General features: G+C 40.6%; 3 non-coding genes across 3 annotated transcripts; all 3 read right to left on the bottom strand.

The window, feature by feature from the left end:
- Positions 1 to 10,676: 10,676 nt before the first annotated feature.
- TRNAG-CCC (transfer RNA glycine (anticodon CCC)) lies at positions 10,677 to 10,748 on the bottom strand. Its single transcript has one exon. It is a non-coding gene; the product is annotated as a tRNA-Gly (tRNA).
- A 1,173-nt stretch (positions 10,749 to 11,921) lies between these two features.
- Positions 11,922 to 11,993, bottom strand: TRNAG-UCC (transfer RNA glycine (anticodon UCC)). The gene has a single exon. It is a non-coding gene; the product is annotated as a tRNA-Gly (tRNA).
- A 96-nt stretch (positions 11,994 to 12,089) lies between these two features.
- TRNAG-CCC (transfer RNA glycine (anticodon CCC)) lies at positions 12,090 to 12,161 on the bottom strand. Its single transcript has one exon. It is a non-coding gene; the product is annotated as a tRNA-Gly (tRNA).
- Positions 12,162 to 17,463: the final 5,302 nt, after the last annotated feature.

The following is a 17,463-nucleotide window of genomic DNA, read 5'->3' as shown; positions in this document are numbered from 1 at the left end:
GGCACACCTTTCTTTGAGAAGTAGTGCCGACTGGGCATCTGGTACTGGGGCACTGCGACGGACATAAGGTCTCGAAAATCCTCTGTGTCCACCAGGCGGAAAGGCAGCATTTCTGTAGCCAAGAGCTTGCAGATGGTGAAATTCAACCTCTTAGCTTTCTCATGGCTAGGAGGAAATGGTCTTTTACTTGTCCACATCTGAGGGACCGAGGGCTGGCTATTGTGCTTAGACGGGGTTGATAAGGGTGTTCCCGGCAAACTGCCGGTCTGTGAGGAAGATGCAGGCGGACATGTTAGGTTGCCTTGATCCAAAGGTGGTGCTATCGATGTCGGACAGCGCTCAACACCAGCTGGTGTTACCACCTCCAAAGAAAATGATGACCTGCCAATCACGCTGGCTGTTGCGGGTAAAGAGGTGGCAGGTGTGCGCCCCAAAACAGGTGTGACTGCTGTCCCCCCAGTCACAGAGGATGAAGAGGCCGCGGATGCACAAGATATGGGAGACGGTGGTTGGCCCGGCCGGCTAGGCCGCATTGTAGCACACTGAGCTTCCCACTGCAACTTATGCTTCATGTCCATGTGCCGGTTCATGCATGAAGTACTCAAACTATGTATTTTTTGGCCTCTACTTAGCTTTTGCTGACAAATGTTACAGATAACACGAGTTGGGTCATCTTTATCGATCTGAAAAAATGCCCAGGCTATGCAAGGCTTAGCACCCATGCGACCTGAAGAGCCACCACGACTTGTGGTGAGAGGCAGAGTTGTGTTTGAGGATGTGTTATGTTCTGCTACCAAAGCTAAGGAAAGAGAGGAGATCTGTCCCTACTATAAGACTCAGCTGAATCCCTACGATGTAACAGGGAACCTGATCCTGCGATCAGACCTGCTAAAGTCCTAATCTAGTCTGTACGGAGACCTATAGATTTGGGGAGGGAATCCCTACAAGTACTAAGGACTGGGAGGAATATGGGACACCTCCTAACAGAAATAGTAGCAGACAGACGAACAAACAAAATAGATAGAACATAGAGGTCCGTAGACCAAGCAAACTAACAGAGTTAGATACAGAGCACAGGCTAGCTAGAAAGTAGATATACAATGAAGTCCAGCAAAGCCAGAAGGGCGGAGCAGGATTAAATAGGCCAACAAGGTCATGTGACCAGCAAAGGAAAAAAAACCTAACAGCAAGGTTCTAACAGTACCCCCCCTTCTAAGAGGATCCTCCGGATCCCCTAGGACCAGGCTTATCAGGAAATCTCCTGTGAAACGCTCTGATAAGTCTGGACGCGGAAACATCATCCGACCTCACCCAAGAGTTATCCTCGGGTCCGAAACCTTTCCAGGCCACAAGATACTGCAAACTACCTCTATACCGTCTAGAGTCAAGGATGCGAGAAATTTCATATTCCCCGTCCTCCACCACCGGAGGAACAGAGGCAGAGGCGTCACCATCCGACACAACAGCTTTTTTTAACAGAGAGACATGAAAGACCGGATTAATTCTCCAGGAGGTAGGAACCTCCAACCTAACAGCAGATTGGTTGACAACCTGAAGCACCTTAAAGGGCCCTACAAACTTGGGACCCAATTTCTTAGAAGGAATCCTCAACCGCAGATTCCTAGAGGACAACCAAACCATGTCACCAACAGCGAACAAAACCTCCTGTCGTTTCCTATCAAAGTAGTCTTTAGATTTTCTGTTGGCCTCCTGAAGATTACCACGCACATCCGTCCAAACTCTTTCCAAATCACCGGAAAAATTCTCCTCCTCAGGCACGGCAGATCCCAACTTGGAGAACGACCCAAACGACGGATGTCTCCCAGAACAACAAAAAAAAGGCGAACAACCAGCAGAAGAAGATGTATGATTGTTCAGAGCAAATTCGGCAAGTGGCAGAAACTCAGACCACCCCTCTTGATTGTCTGTCACAAAACAACGCAAGAACTGCTCAACATCCTGGTTTTTCCTTTCTGTCTGGCCATTAGATTCAGGATGATATCCGGACGAAAACGACAAATGAATTCCCAACCTGTCACAAAAGGCACGCCAAAAACGAGCCACGAACTGAGGACCCCTATCAGAAACAATGTCAGTAGGAACGCCATGAAGTCTGACAATTTCCTTGACAAAGGCCTTAGCGAGAGTTTTAGCGCAGGGCAGTTTGACGAAGGGAACCAAGTGACACATCTTGCTAAAACGGTCCACGACCACCCAGATGACAGTAAAACCCTCAGAGGGGGGAAGGTCAGTTATAAAGTCCATAGCCAAATGTGTCCAAGGAGCACTGGGGACCTCCAAAGGACAAAGCAACCCCGCAGCAGGAGTATGTGAGGACTTAGATCTAGCACATATAGTACATTGGCGCACCCACTTAATGACTTCCTTCTGCCATCCAGGCCACCAAAAACTGCGACCCACCAGTCTCTTGGTCTCAGAGATTCCGGGATGACCTGCCAACCGAGATTCGTGACACTCAACAAACAAATCTCTCCTAAAGGTCCCAGGCACAAACAACCTCCCATGAGGAGTGTTAGATGGGGCATTCTCCTGAGCTTTAAGAATCTCATCTTCCAAAACGGAGTCTAAAGCAGCTATCACAACACCTTCTTGTAAAATGTTTTCCTCTTTCTCAGCACCGACTATGGGAGAAAAACTGCGAGACAAGGCATCCGCCTTAACATTCTTAGTACCAGGGATGTAAGTAACGGAGAAATTAAACCGCGAGAAAAACAGTGCCCACCTAGCCTGACGGGCATTCAGGCGCTTGGCAGCGTCAAGATATATCAGATTTTTATGATCCGTAAGAACCTGAACGGGAAATTCCGCACCTTCCAAGAAGTGGCGCCAGTGTTCAAATGCGAGTTTAATAGCCAATAATTCCCGATTACCAATATCGTAATTCAATTCAGTCTCCGAAAATTTTTTTGAAAAAAATGCACAGGGATGTAATCCATCCCCGTTATCCTGAGACAATACTGCGCCAACCCCCACAGAGGAAGCATCAACCTCAACCAAAAACGGCCTAGTAACATCAGGCTGCATAAGGATGGGAGCAGAGGTGAACCTCTCCTTGAGATACACAAAAGCTTCAATGGCCTCAGAAGACCACTGAACCGCATCAGCACCTTTCCTGGTGAGATCAGTCAGAGGTTTGACAATACTAGAAAAATTTTTTATGAATTTTCTATAGTAATTGGCGAAACCCAAAAACCTCTGTATCGATTTCAAACCAATAGGCCTAGGCCATTCCTGCACAGCCTGAACCTTAACCGGATCCATCTCAAAACCTTTGCTGGAGATAATGTAGCCCAAAAAACTAATTCTCTGTACAGCGAACTCACATTTCTCCAGCTTAGCAAAAAGCGAATTGTCCATTAATAACTGTAATACCTCACGCACGCTCCGCCAATGAGACTCCAGATCTGGCGAATAAATCAAAATGTCATCCAAATACACAACCACATTTTTACCGATCAAAGGTCTAAGGATGTCATTAATCAGATTCTGAAAAAATGCAGGAGCATTAGTAAGACCAAAAGGCATAACCAGATTCTCAAAATGACCCACAGGAGTGTTAAAAGCAGTCTTCCATTCATCACCCTCCTTCATGCGCAACAGATTGTATGCCCCCTTAAGGTCAATTTTAGAGAACCACTTGGCCCCCAATAACTGGTTAAACAGATCAGGAATCAATGGCAGTGGGTAAGGATTGCGTACCGTAATTTTGTTAATCTCACGAAAATCCAGACAAGGACGTAAACCGCCGTCCTTTTTTTTTACAAAAAAAAATCCAACCGCCACAGGAGACTTAGAGGGCCTAATGTGACCGGCGGCCAAGCTTGTCTGTATGTATTCCTCCAAAGCCTTCCTCTCAGGAATAGTAAGGTTAAATAAACGACTTTTAGGAAGAGTCGCTCCAGGGACAAATTCAATAGAACAATCATAGTCTCTATGGGGAGGCAAAACCTGCGATTCTTTCTCAGAAAAAACTCTCCAAAAATCCTGAATAGGAACAGGCAATTCTCCCCTATCCAAAGCTGCAATATGCCCGTTACAACACTTGTCATAACATTTATGGCTCCAGGATTTAATTTCACTGGTAGACCAATCCAGTACAGGATTGTGAAATTTTAACCAGGGCAAACCCAATATTACTGGAGAAGGCAAGTTATTCAAAACTACCAAATCCAATTTCTCATGGTGAACACCATTAATAGTGAGAGGAAATTCACAGACCTTGAGAGTAATATCTTTCAAAGGGGAGCCATCCACAGAAACCACAGCAATGGGGAATGATAAAGGTTCAGGTTTTAAATTGAGTTTTTCCACGAATCCCCCATCAATAACATTCAGTGTAGACCCGCAATCAACAAACACCCGAAATTCCATTAACTTTTCCTGAGCAATCGTGGAAGCAGCTAAAAATATACCCTTGGAATTTAAACAGGCAATACGGGCGTGACTGACCATTTTTTTTTCTTTCTTCATACGAAGCTCACAGCCTTTAATCAAATGACCAGATTTCCCGCAATAGAAACACAAGCCTTCTGAAAAACGACGGTGTTTTTCTTGAGAGCGAGGTGCCACCGATCCAATCTCCATCGGTTCACCACTGTTAGTACACACATTATCATAACCAGAAACTGACATAGCAGAGGATTTGCTCTCATTAACCCTAGCACGCAGTCTTCTATCCACCCGTATAGCTAATTGCATAGCCTGTTGCAAATCCTCAGGTGTAGGATAAGCAATTAGCAGGTCTTTAACCTTTTCACTGAGCCCAGCAAGAAATAGACTTTTCAGAGCAGAATCGTTCCACCCTGTTTGAGTGGACCAACGACGAAAATGTGTACAATATTTTTCCATATTACCTGATCCTTGTTTTAAACGTCTCAACTCAGTCTCAGCTGATGCCACACGGTCAGGATCATCATATAATAGTCCTAAAGCAGAAAAAAAACTATCCACTGATCTGAAGCATGTATCACTAGGTTGCAAAGAAAAGGCCCACTCCTGAGGCTCTTTGCGCAAAAGTGACATAATGAACCCTACGCGCTGGGATTCATCCCCAGAGGACTTGGGTCTCAAACGAAAATACAATAAGCAAGCATTTTTAAATGAAAAAAATTCTCGATGTTCACCAAAAAATAAATCCGGCAAACATACCTTAGGCTCCAAGAAATATGCTCCAGGACAGTTACTCACGTGCTGACGGAGCTCGGCCACTTCCAGAGAGAGTCCCTGCAGGTGTTTAGCCAAATCCTGAACCGACACCATGATGGAACAAAAAAAAAAAAAATCTTTCCTTAGAGAATTTACGGGCTGGACTTACTGTTATGTTCTGCTACCAAAGCTAAGGAAAGAGAGGAGATCTGTCCCTACTATAAGACTCAGCTGAATCCCTACGATGTAACAGGGAACCTGATCCTGCGATCAGACCTGCTAAAGTCCTAATCTAGTCTGTACGGAGACCTATAGATTTGGGGAGGGAATCCCTACAAGTACTAAGGACTGGGAGGAATATGGGACACCTCCTAACAGAAATAGTAGCAGACAGACGAACAAACAAAATAGATAGAACATAGAGGTCCGTAGACCAAGCAAACTAACAGAGTTAGATACAGAGCACAGGCTAGCTAGAAAGTAGATATACAATGAAGTCCAGCAAAGCCAGAAGGGCGGAGCAGGATTAAATAGGCCAACAAGGTCATGTGACCAGCAAAGGAAAAAAAACCTAACAGCAAGGTTCTAACAGGATGCAGTTGTTGACGTGCTTCCAGTACTACGTCTCTGTCCAGGAAGGCGCAACCTGACCTCGTCGTCACTAGCATCTTCCTCCACCTCCTCTGCTGACCTCATCTCTTGGCTGACTGTGGGTTGACAGTAAGTGGGATCTCCAATCTCATCATCATCACCCTGTGCGTTATCACACCCGTCGTCCTCAGAGCCAACCTGTTCCTGCCCTGACAAAAAACTAAAGTTGTCGCTCCAATCAGGTATTTGAGTCTTATCATCGTCTTCCTCATTGTCTCCACCAACAGGAGTTACAGTTTGGGAATGAGGGTCTACATTATGGTCAGAACCTTCTGCGTCTGGTCCTGGATCCGACTCATAAAGATTCTGGGCATCAGTGCAGATCATTTCCTCGTCTGGATTCACAGAAGCGCTGGAGTCGACCTCTGATTCCCAGGCTATAGTATGAGTAAACAGCTCTGCAGACTCAACCATCTGTTCTACCTCATACTCAGACGGGCAGCTGGAGATTTGGGAGCTGTGAGGAAGCAAGTGCGATTGGGGTGACACCTTTGAGGACTGGAGTATTTGTGATGTTGAAGTTGATGTGGAGGAGAGCCCACTTAAAGGAGCACTTGATATCCGTTGAAGCACCTGCTGTTTTTGTGCCTCATCTGGAATTTGTAGCAATTGGCGTGGCCGTAAGAAAGGGATCTTATCACATTGTCCGCTAAAAGAAGTAGACATTTTAGTTTGGCTGGAAGATGGTCTTTCTTCTGCAGATGTTACTGTTGCTTTAACACCTACCCCACGGACACAACCTTTTTTCCCCTTCCCAACACGCCTATTCCCCTTTCCACCAGCAGCAGGCCTTTTTCCACTCATTTTGGTGGTTAACTAATTCACAACTCTGGAGTTGTTTGCACAAAAAAACAATGGATGGAAACCGAGCAGAGCTGAGTGGCCAAACTGTGGTATTAGGCCAAAACTATTGGCTGGGTTAGATGCAGAAAAAAAATTATATTCAATTTGCAACCTGATGGAGGTCAGTATAGATGGACTAATAGGGAAAGTCCCACACACTGCTAGAAGGCCAAATATTTTTTCAGAGCTAGATGCAGATAAAAATTATTTTTAATTTGCAACCTGATGGAGGTCAGTATAGATGGACTAATAGAGAAAGTCCCACACACAGCTAGAAGCCCAATATTTTTTCAGAGGTAGATGCAGAAAAAAATTATTTTTAATTTGCAACCTGATGGAGATCAGTAAAGATGGACTAATAGAGAAAGTCCCACACACAGCTAGAAGCCCAATATTTTTTCAGAGGTAGATGCAGAAAAAAATATATTCAGTTTGCAACCTGATGAAGGTCTGTATAGATGGATTAATAGAACAAGTCCCACACACAGCTAGAAGCCCAATATTTTTTCAGAGGTAGATGCAGAAAAAAATATATTCAGTTTGCAACCTGATGGAGGTCTGTATAGATGGATTAATAGAACAAGTCCCACACACAGCTAGAAGCCCAATATTTTTTCAGAGGTAGATGCAGAAAAAAATATATTCAGTTTGCAACCTGATGGAGGTCTGTATAGATGGATTAATAGAACAAGTCCCACACACAGCTAGAAGCCCAATATTTTTTCAGAGGTAGATGCAGAAAAAAATATATTCAGTTTGCAACCTGATGGAGGTCTGTATAGATGGATTAATAGAACAAGTCCCACACACAGCTAGAAGCCCAATATTTTTTCAGAGGTAGATGCAGAAAAAAAAATATTCAGTTTGCAACCTGATGGAGGTCTGTATAGATGGATTAATAGAACAAGTCCCACACACAGCTAGAAGCCCAATATTTTTTCAGAGGTAGATGCAGAAAAAAATATATTCAGTTTGCAACCTGACGGAGGTCTGTATAGATGGATTAATAGAACAAGTCCCACACACAGCTAGAAGCCCAATATTTTTTCAGAGGTAGATGCAGAAAAAAATATATTCAGTTTGCAACCTGATGGAGGTCAGTATAGATGGACTAATACAACAAGTCCCACACACAGCTAGAAGAACAATATTTTTTCAGAGGTAGATGCAGAAAAAAATATATTCAGTTTGCAACCTGATGGAGGTCTGTATAGATGGATTAATAGAACAAGTCCCACACACAGCTAGAAGCCCAATATTTTTTCAGAGGTAGATGCAGAAAAAAATATATTCAGTTTGCAACCTGATGGAGGTCTGTATAGATGGATTAATAGAACAAGTCCCACACACAGCTAGAAGCCCAATATTTTTTCAGAGGTAGATGCAGAAAAAAATATATTCAGTTTGCAACCTGATGGAGGTCTGTATAGATGGATTAATAGAACAAGTCCCACACACAGCTAGAAGCCCAATATTTTTTCAGAGGTAGATGCAGAAAAAAATATATTCAGTTTGCAACCTGATGGAGGTCTGTATAGATGGATTAATAGAACAAGTCCCACACACAGCTAGAAGCCCAATATTTTTTCAGAGGTAGATGCAGAAAAAAATATATTCAGTTTGCAACCTGATGGAGGTCAGTATAGATGGACTAATACAACAAGTCCCACACACAGCTAGAAGCCCAATATTTTTTCAGAGGTAGATGCAGAAAAAAATATATTCAGTTTGCAACCTGATGGAGGTCTGTATAGATGGTTTAATAGAACAAGTCCCACACACAGCTAGAAGCCCAATATTTTTTCAGAGGTAGATGCAGAAAAAAATATATTCAGTTTGCAACCTGATGGAGGTCTGTATAGATGGATTAATAGAACAAGTCCCACACACAGCTAGAAGCCCAATATTTTTTCAGAGGTAGATGCAGAAAAAAATATATTCAGTTTGCAACCTGATGGAAGTCTGTATAGATGGATTAATAGAACAAGTCCCACACACAGCTAGAAGCCCAATATTTTTTCAGAGGTAGATGCAGAAAAAAATATATTCAGTTTGCAACCTGATGGAGGTCTGTATAGATGGATTAATAGAACAAGTCCCACACACAGCTAGAAGCCCAATATTTTTTCAGAGGTAGATGCAGAAAAAATATATTCAGTTTGCAACCTGATGGAGGTCTGTATAGATGGATTAATAGAACAAGTCCCACACACAGCTAGAAGCCCAATATTTTTTCAGAGGTAGATGAAGAAAAAAATATATGCAGTTTGCAACCTGATGGAGGTCAGTATAGATGGACTAATACAACAAGTCCCACACACAGCTAGAAGCCCAAAATTTTTTCAGAGCTAGATGCAGAAAAAAATTATATTCAATTTGCAACCTGATGGAGGTCAGTATAGATGGACTAATAGAATGATGCTATGCCCAAAAGATTTTACTTCACTAGGTGCAGTAAAAAAATTGGTATTCTATACACAGGTGGTATATCTTGCAACACAGATAGGCTACTCCACTGACTAACACACTCTGCAATAGGCCAAGAAGGATTAGCTTTGCTAGATTCAGCCAAATGCTGTGAAAAAAACTTGCACAGCACTGGCACAGACCTGCCTGGCAAAAACTGATAGGAACTGATGTAACCTAGTCCTGAAAAGGACTCCAATTACAATTAGTCTTTACTCCCACAATCTATCTATTTAAGAGCACAGACCTGCCTGATAAAAGTCGTAGGAAATGCTGTAACCTAGTCCTTAAAAGGACTGCAATCACAACTATTCCCTACTCCCAAGCTATCTGTATATTTGTGCGAAAATTGGCTTGAAATTAACAAGGTATAGTGCACACAGCAACAGCGGTGCCGTCTAACACGCAGCTGCAGCAGTGAGAAAATGGTGGCGACGGGGAAAATGGCTTGGTCTTATAGGGCAAGGACATGTGACATACACTGCCAATGACACATGCCCTTGCTTGTGTGAAAAAAAGCACTTCGCTCCGTGTGTGCGCTGCTGATGGGCTGACAGATTGCACCTCCCCACTGCAAATGCGGGAAAGAGAAAAAAAAATGGAGATCTTCATTGTTCCTGCAGAGATCCATCCCCTGCCCCTCCCCCCACCCCGCTGTACACTCAAACTGCGTATTAACATTAATTTTCATCATTACTGAGAAAAAATCCAGTTATGATTTTGGTGCACGAACAGTTATCGAACATAACCTCGAACAGCCGAATTTTTCTCAAATTGTTCGTGTTCGCCGAACGGCTCGAACACCGCCCAAAACAGCTCGAATTTGAGATTGGCGAACAGTTCGAGTAGAACAACGCTCATCTCTACTGAAGAGCAGAAGATCAGTTAGATGAGACAGTTGAAAAAAATCTAATAAATATTCTCTTCAATTTTTTTCTCATTTTCGTGGTTGCTAAACTCTAAGAAGAAAGAAGAGCCTGACACTTAACACGAATAATTAAAACAGACTAAAAGCATCACCAAATGTGAAAAACAATTCATGCGTTGGCCAGGAATCAAACCCGGGTCAATTACTTGGAAGGCAGCGATTCTCACCACTATACCACCAACACTTACAGAAGCCATGTTTTTTTCTTACATTTTCTGCACTAACAATACGAAATTATTAGTAAAAAGTAAGACGTGCCAGGAAAAAAAAACCCATATAAGTATTGCATTGACCAGGAATTAATCGCAGGTCAACTGCTTGGAAGGCAGGTTTGCTCACCACTATACCAAAAATGCTTAAGGTACCCAGCATTTTTTTCACATTTTCTGCACTAACCCTTCAAAATTGTTAGTAAAAATTATGACGTGCCTGAAAAAAAAACACACCCATGTTTTGCATTGGCCAGGAATCAAACCCGGGTCAACTGCTTGGAAGGCAGCTATGCTCACCACTATACTACCAATGCTTACAGGATCAGCTTTTTTTTTTACATTTTCTGCACTAACATTACAAAATAGTTTGTAAAATGTATGATATGCCAGAAATAAAACTACATAAGTATTGCATTGGCTGGGAATCGAACCCGGGCCAACTGCTTGGGAAGCAGATATGCTCACCACTATACCACCAATGCATGAACCAACTTGACTGGTTTGGGATTATGGCTGTTAAATCTGCTAAAGTTTTACTTAAAAAAAGGAGGACTGAATATGTCTTGAAAGAGCCAAATACTAAAAAGTTTAAAAACAAGGCAAAGCATTGTCCAAAACTCAAAGATGAATTCTTGTGAATCAGCTATGGAGCTTTTCCGCCAATTCTTACAATTCTCTCAATTATTTTCACTTTTTTGCCAATAAGGTAACTAAACTCTTACCAAGAAAGAAAGTACACTATGAGCCTTAGCTCAAAAAGATTACAAAGAGTCAGCACCAGCGCCAAATTACCCCTAAAGACCTCTGCCATTTTTAACACTAACTCTAAAGACAGAGGAGTTTTTGGAATCAGTTATGTAGCTTTTCCACCTCTGCTTACAAATTCTCTCAATTAGCTTGGCTTTTTGCCAACTAAGGTAGCTAACGTGTTACCAAGAAAGAAATAAAAGCATAAGCCTTAGCACAGAAAGTGAAAAAGAGTCCAAACACCACCAAATGCAAAAAAACAATGAGTTCTTCAAGAATTAAACTATAGCCTATTGTTTTAAAAGCAACTACACCCACCAGCATAACACCAATGCCAACCCTGACAATGCTTTCATATGGGAGACTAACCCTACAAAGTGTTTAATCAACAACTGAAGAGCAGAAGATCAGTTAGATGAGACAGTTGAAAAAAAGCTAAGAAATATTCTCTTCAATTTTTTTCTCATTTTCGTGGTTGCTAAACTCTAAGAAGAAAGAAGAACCTGAGACTTAACACGAAAAATTAAAACAGACTAAAAGCATCACCAAATGTGAAAATCAATTCATGCGTTGGCTGAGAATCAAACTCGGGTCAACTACTTGGAAAGCAACGATTCTCACCACTATACCACCAACACTTACAGAAGCCATGTTTTTTTCTTACATTTTCTGCACTAACAATACGAAATTATTAGTAAAAAGTAAGACGTGCCAGGAAAAAAAAACCCACATAATTATTGCATTGACCAGGAATCAATCGCAGGTCAACTGCTTGGAATGCAGGTTTGCTCACCACTATACCAAAAATGCTTAAGGTACCCAGCATTTTTTTCACATTTTCTGCACTAACCCTACAAAATTGTTAGTAAAAAGTATGACGTGCCTGAAAAAAAAAAACACCGATGTTTTGTATTGGCTGGGAATTGAACCCAGGTCAACTGCTTGGAAGGCAGCTATGCTCACCACTATACCACCAATGCTTACAGGGTCAGCTTTTTTTTTTACATTTTCTGCACTAACATTACAAAATAGTTTGTAAAATGTATGATATGCCAGAAATAAAACTACATAAGTATTGCATTGGCTGGGAATCGAACCCGGGTCAACTGCTTGGGAAGCAGCTATGCTCACCACTATACCACCAATGCATGAACCAACTTGACTGGTTTGGGATTATGGCTGTTAAATCTGCTAAAGTTTTACTTAAAAAAAGGAGGACTGAATATGCCTTGAAGGAGCCAAATACTAAAAAGTTTAAAAACAAGGCAAAGCATTGTCCAAAACTCAAAGATGAATTCTTGTGAATCAGCTATGGAGCTTTTCCACCAATTCTTACAATTCTCTCAATTATTTTCACTTTTTTGCCAATAAGGTAACTAAACTCTTACCAAGAAAGAAAGTACACTATGAGCCTTAGCTCAAAAAGATTACAAAGAGTCAGCACCAGCACCAAATTCCCCCTAAAGACCTCTGCCATTTTTGGCATTTTTAACACTAACTCTAAAGACAGAGGAGTTTTTGGAATCAGTTATGTATCTTTTCCACCTCTGCCTACAAATTCTCTCAATAAGCTTTGATTTCTGCCCACTAAGGTAGCTAAAGTGTTACCAAGAAAGAAATAAAAGCATAAGCCTTAGCACAGAAAGTGAAAAAGATTCCAAACACCACCAAATGCAAAAAAACAATGAGTTCTTCAATGAATTAATCTATGGCCTATTGTTTTAAAAGCAACTACACCCACCAGCATAACACCTATGGCAACCCTGACATTGCTTTCGTATTGGAGACTAACCCTACAAAGTGTTTAATCAACAACTGAAGAGCAGAAGATCAGTTAGATGAGACAGTTGAAAAAAAGCTAAGAAATATTCTCTTCAATTTTTTTCTCATTTTCGTGGTTGCTAAACTCTAAGAAGAAAGAAGAGCATGAGCCTTAACACGAAAAATTAAAACAGACTAAAAGCATCACCAAATGTGAAAAACAATTCATGCGTTGGCCAGAAATCGAACCCGGGTCAACTGCTTGGAAGGCAGCGATTCTCACCACTATACCACCAACACTTACAGAAGCCATGTTTTTTTCTTACATTTTCTGCACTAACAATACGAAATTATTAGTAAAAAGTAAGACGTGCCAGGAAAAAAAACCCCGCATAAGTATTGCATTGACCAGGAATCAATCGCAGGTCAACTGCTTGGAAGGCAGGTTTGCTCACCACTATACCAAAAATGCTTAAGGTACCCAGCATTTTTTTCACATTTTCTGCACTAACCCTACAAAATTGTTAGTAAAAAGTATGACGTGCCTGAAAAAAAAAAACACCGATGTTTTGTATTGGCTGGGAATTGAACCCAGGTCAATTGCTTGGAAGGCAGCTATGCTCACCACTATACCACCATTGCTTACAGGGTCAGCTTTTTTTTTTACATTTTCTGCACTAACATAACAAAATAGTTTGTAAAATGTATGATATGCCAGAAATAAAACTACATAAGTATTGCATTGGCTGGGAATCGAACCCGAGTCAACTGCTTGGGAAGCAGCTATGCTCACCACTATACCACCAATGCATGAACCAACTTGACTGGTTTGGAACTATGGCTGTTAAATCTGCTAAAGTTTCACTTAAAAAAGGAGGACTGAATATGTCTTGAAAGAGCCAATTACTAAAAAGTTTAAAAACAAGGCAAGCATTGTCCAAAACTCAAAGATGAATTCTTGTGAATCAGCTATGTAGCTTTTCCACCAATTCTTACATTTCTCTCAATTATTTTCACTTTTTTGCCAATAAGGTATCTAAACTCTTACCAAGAAAGAAAGTACACTATGAGCCTTAGTTCAAACAGATTACAAAGAGTCAGCACCAGCACCAAATTACCCCTAAAGACCTCTGCCATTTTTGGCATTTTTAACACTAACTCTAAAGACAGAGGAGTTTTTGGAATCAGTTATGTAGCTTTTCCACCTCTGCCTACAAATTCTCTCAATTAGCTTTGCTTTTTGCCAACTAAGGTAGCTAAAGTCTTACCAAGAAAGAAATAAAAGCATAAGCTTTAGCACAGAAAGTGAAAAAGATTCCAAACACCACCAAATGCAAAAAAACTATGAGTTCTTCAAGAATTAAACTATGGCCTATTGTTTTAAAAGCAACTACACCCACCAGCATAACACCAATGCCAACCCTGACATTGCTTTCGTTTTGGAGACTAACCCTACAAAGTGTTTAATCAACAACTGAAGAGCAGAAGATCAGTTAGATGAGACAGTTGAAAAAAAGTTAAGAAATATTCTCTTCAATTTTTTTCTCATTTTCGTGGTTGCTAAACTCTAAGAAGAAAGAAGAGCCTGAGACTTAACACGAAAAATTAAAACAGACTAAAAGCATCACCAAATGTGAAAAACAATTCATGCGTTGGCTGAGAATCAAACTCGTGTCAAATATTTGGAAGGCAGCGATCCTCACCACGATACCACCAACACTTACAGAAGCCATGTTTTTTTCTTACATTTTCTGCACTAACAATACGAAATTATTAGTAAAACGTAAGACGTGCCAGGAAAAAAAAACCCACATAAGTATTGCATTGACCAGGAATCAATCGCAGGTCAACTGCTTGGAAGGCAGGTTTGCTCACCACTATACCAAAAATGCTTAAGGTACCCAGCATTTTTTTCACATTTTCTGCACTAACCCTACAAAATTGTTAGTAAAAAGTATGACGTGCCTGAAAAAAAAAAAACACCGATGTTTTATATTGGCCAGGAATTGAACCCGGGTCAACTGCTTGGAAGACAGCTATGCTCACCACTATACCACCAATGCTTACAGGGTCAGCTTTTTTTTTTACATTTTCTGCACTAACATTACAAAATAGTTTGTAAAATGTATGATATGCCAGAAATAAAACTACATAAGTATTGCATTGGCTGGAAATTGAACCCGGATCAACTGCTTGGGAAGCAGCTATGCTCACCACTATACCACCAATGCATGAACCAACTTGACTGGTTTGGGATTTTGGCTGTTAAATCTGCCAAAGTTTTACTAAAAAAAGGAGGACTGAATATGTCTTGAAAGAGCCAATTACTAAAAAGTTTAAAAACAAGGCAAAGCATTGTCCAAAACTCAAAGATGAATTCTTGTGAATCAGCTACGGAGCTTTTCCAACAATTCTTACAATTCTCTCAATTATTTTCACTTTTTTGCCAATAAGGTAACTAAACTCTTACCAAGAAAGAAAGTACACTATGAGCCTTAGCTCAAAAAGATTACAAAGAGTCAGCACCAGCACCAAATTACCCCTAAAGACCTCTGCCACTTTTGGCATTTTTAACACTAACTCTAAAGACAGAGGAGTTTTTGGAATCAGTTATGTAGCTTTTCCACCTCTGCCTACAAATTCTCTCAATTAGCTTTGCTTTCTGCCCACTAAGGTAGCTAAAGTGTTACCAAGAAAGAAATAAAAGCATAAGCCTTAGCACAGAAAGTGAAAAAGATTCCAAACACCACCAAATGCAAAAAAACAATGAGTTCTTCAAGAATTAAACTATAGCCTATTGTTTTAAAAGCAACTACACCCACCAGCATAACACCAATGCCCACCCTGACATTGCTTTCGTATTGGAGACTAACCCTACAAAGTATTTAATCAACAACTGAAGAGCAGAAGATCAGTTAGATGAGACAGTTGAAAAAAATCTAAGAAATATTCTCTTCAATTTTTTTCTCATTTTCGTGGTTGCTAAACTCTAAGAAGAAAGAAGAGCATGAGCCTTAACACGAAAAATTAAAACAGACTAAAAGCATCACCAAATGTCAAAAACAATTCATGCGTTGGCCAGGAATCGAACCTGGGTCAACAGCTTGGAAGGCAGCTATGCTCACCACTATACCACCAACACTTACAGAAGCCATGTTTTTTTCTTACATTTTCTGCACTAACAATACAAAATTATTAGTAAAAAGTAAGACGTGCCAGGAAAAAAAAAACCCACATAAGTATTGCATTGACCAGGAATCAATCGCAGGTCAACTGCTTGGAAGGCAGGTTTGCTCACCACTATACCAAAAATGCTTAAGGTACCCAGCATTTTTTTCACATTTTCTGCACTAACCCTACAAAATTGTTAGTAAAAATTATGACGTGCCTGAATAAAAAACACACCCATGTTTTGCATTGGCCGGGAATCGAACCCGGGTCAACTGCTTGGAAGGCAGATATGCTCACCACTATACCACCAATGTTTACAGGATCAGCTTTTTTTTTATACATTTTCTGCACTAACATTACAAAATAGTTTGTAAAATGTATGATATGCCAGAAATAAAACTACATAAGTATTGCATTGGCCGGGAATAGAATCAGGGTCAACTGCTTGGGAAGCAGCTATGCTCACCACTATACCACCAATGCATGAACCAACTTGACTGGTTTGGGATTATGGCTGTTAAATCTGCTAAAGTTTTACTTAAAAAAAGGAGGACTGAATATGTCTTGAAAGAGCCAATTACTAAAAAGTTTAAAAACAAGGAAAAGCTTTGTCCAAAACTCAAAGATGAATTCTTGTGAATCAGCTATGGAGCTTTTCCACCAATTCTTACAATTCTCTCAATTATTTTCACTTTTTTGCAATAAGGTAACTAAACTCTTACCAAGAAAGAAAGTACACTATGAGCCTTAGCTCAAACAGATTACAAAGAGTCAAAAGCAGCACCAAATTCCCCCTAAAGACCTCTGCCATTTTTGGCATTTTTAACACTAACTCTAAAGACAGAGGAGTTTTTGGAATCAGTTATGTAGCTTTTCCACCTCTGCCTACAAATTCTCTCAATTAGCTTTGCTTTCTGCCCACTAAGGTAGCTAAAGTGTTACCAAGAAAGAAATAAAAGCATAAGCCTTAGCACAGAAAGTGAAAAAGATTCCAAACACCACCAAATGCAAAAAAACAATGAGTTCTTCAAGAATTAAACTATGGCCTATTGTTTTAAAAGCAACTACACCCACCAGCATAACACCAATGCCAACCCTCACATTGCTTTCGTATTGGAGACTAACCCTACAAAGTATTTAATCAACAACTGAAGAGCAGAAGATCAGTTAGATGAGACAGTTGAAAAAATCTAAGAAATATTCTCTTCAATTTTTTTCTCATTTTCGTGTTTGCTAAACTCTAAGAAGAAAGAAGAGCATGAGCCTTAACACGAAAAATTAAAACAGACTAAAAGCATCACCAAATGTGAAAAACAATTCATGCGTTGGCCAGGAATTGAACCCGGGTCAACTGTTTGGAAGGCAGCTATGCTCACCACTATACCACCAACACTTACAGAAGCCATGTTTTTTTCTTACATTTTTGCACTAACAATACGAAATTATTAGTAAAAAGTAAGACGTGCCAGGAAAAAAAACCCCGCATAAGTATTGCATTGACCAGGAATCAATCGCAGG

This window comes from Phyllobates terribilis, unplaced genomic scaffold, assembly GCF_046119375.1.
Source record: "Phyllobates terribilis strain yellow unplaced genomic scaffold, ASM4611937v1 Scaffold_3__8_contigs__length_932513732, whole genome shotgun sequence".
NCBI lineage: Eukaryota > Metazoa > Chordata > Amphibia > Anura > Dendrobatidae > Phyllobates > Phyllobates terribilis.
The sequence above is the reverse complement of the archived record's forward strand: the minus strand, read 5'-3'. Positions and strand labels throughout refer to the sequence as shown.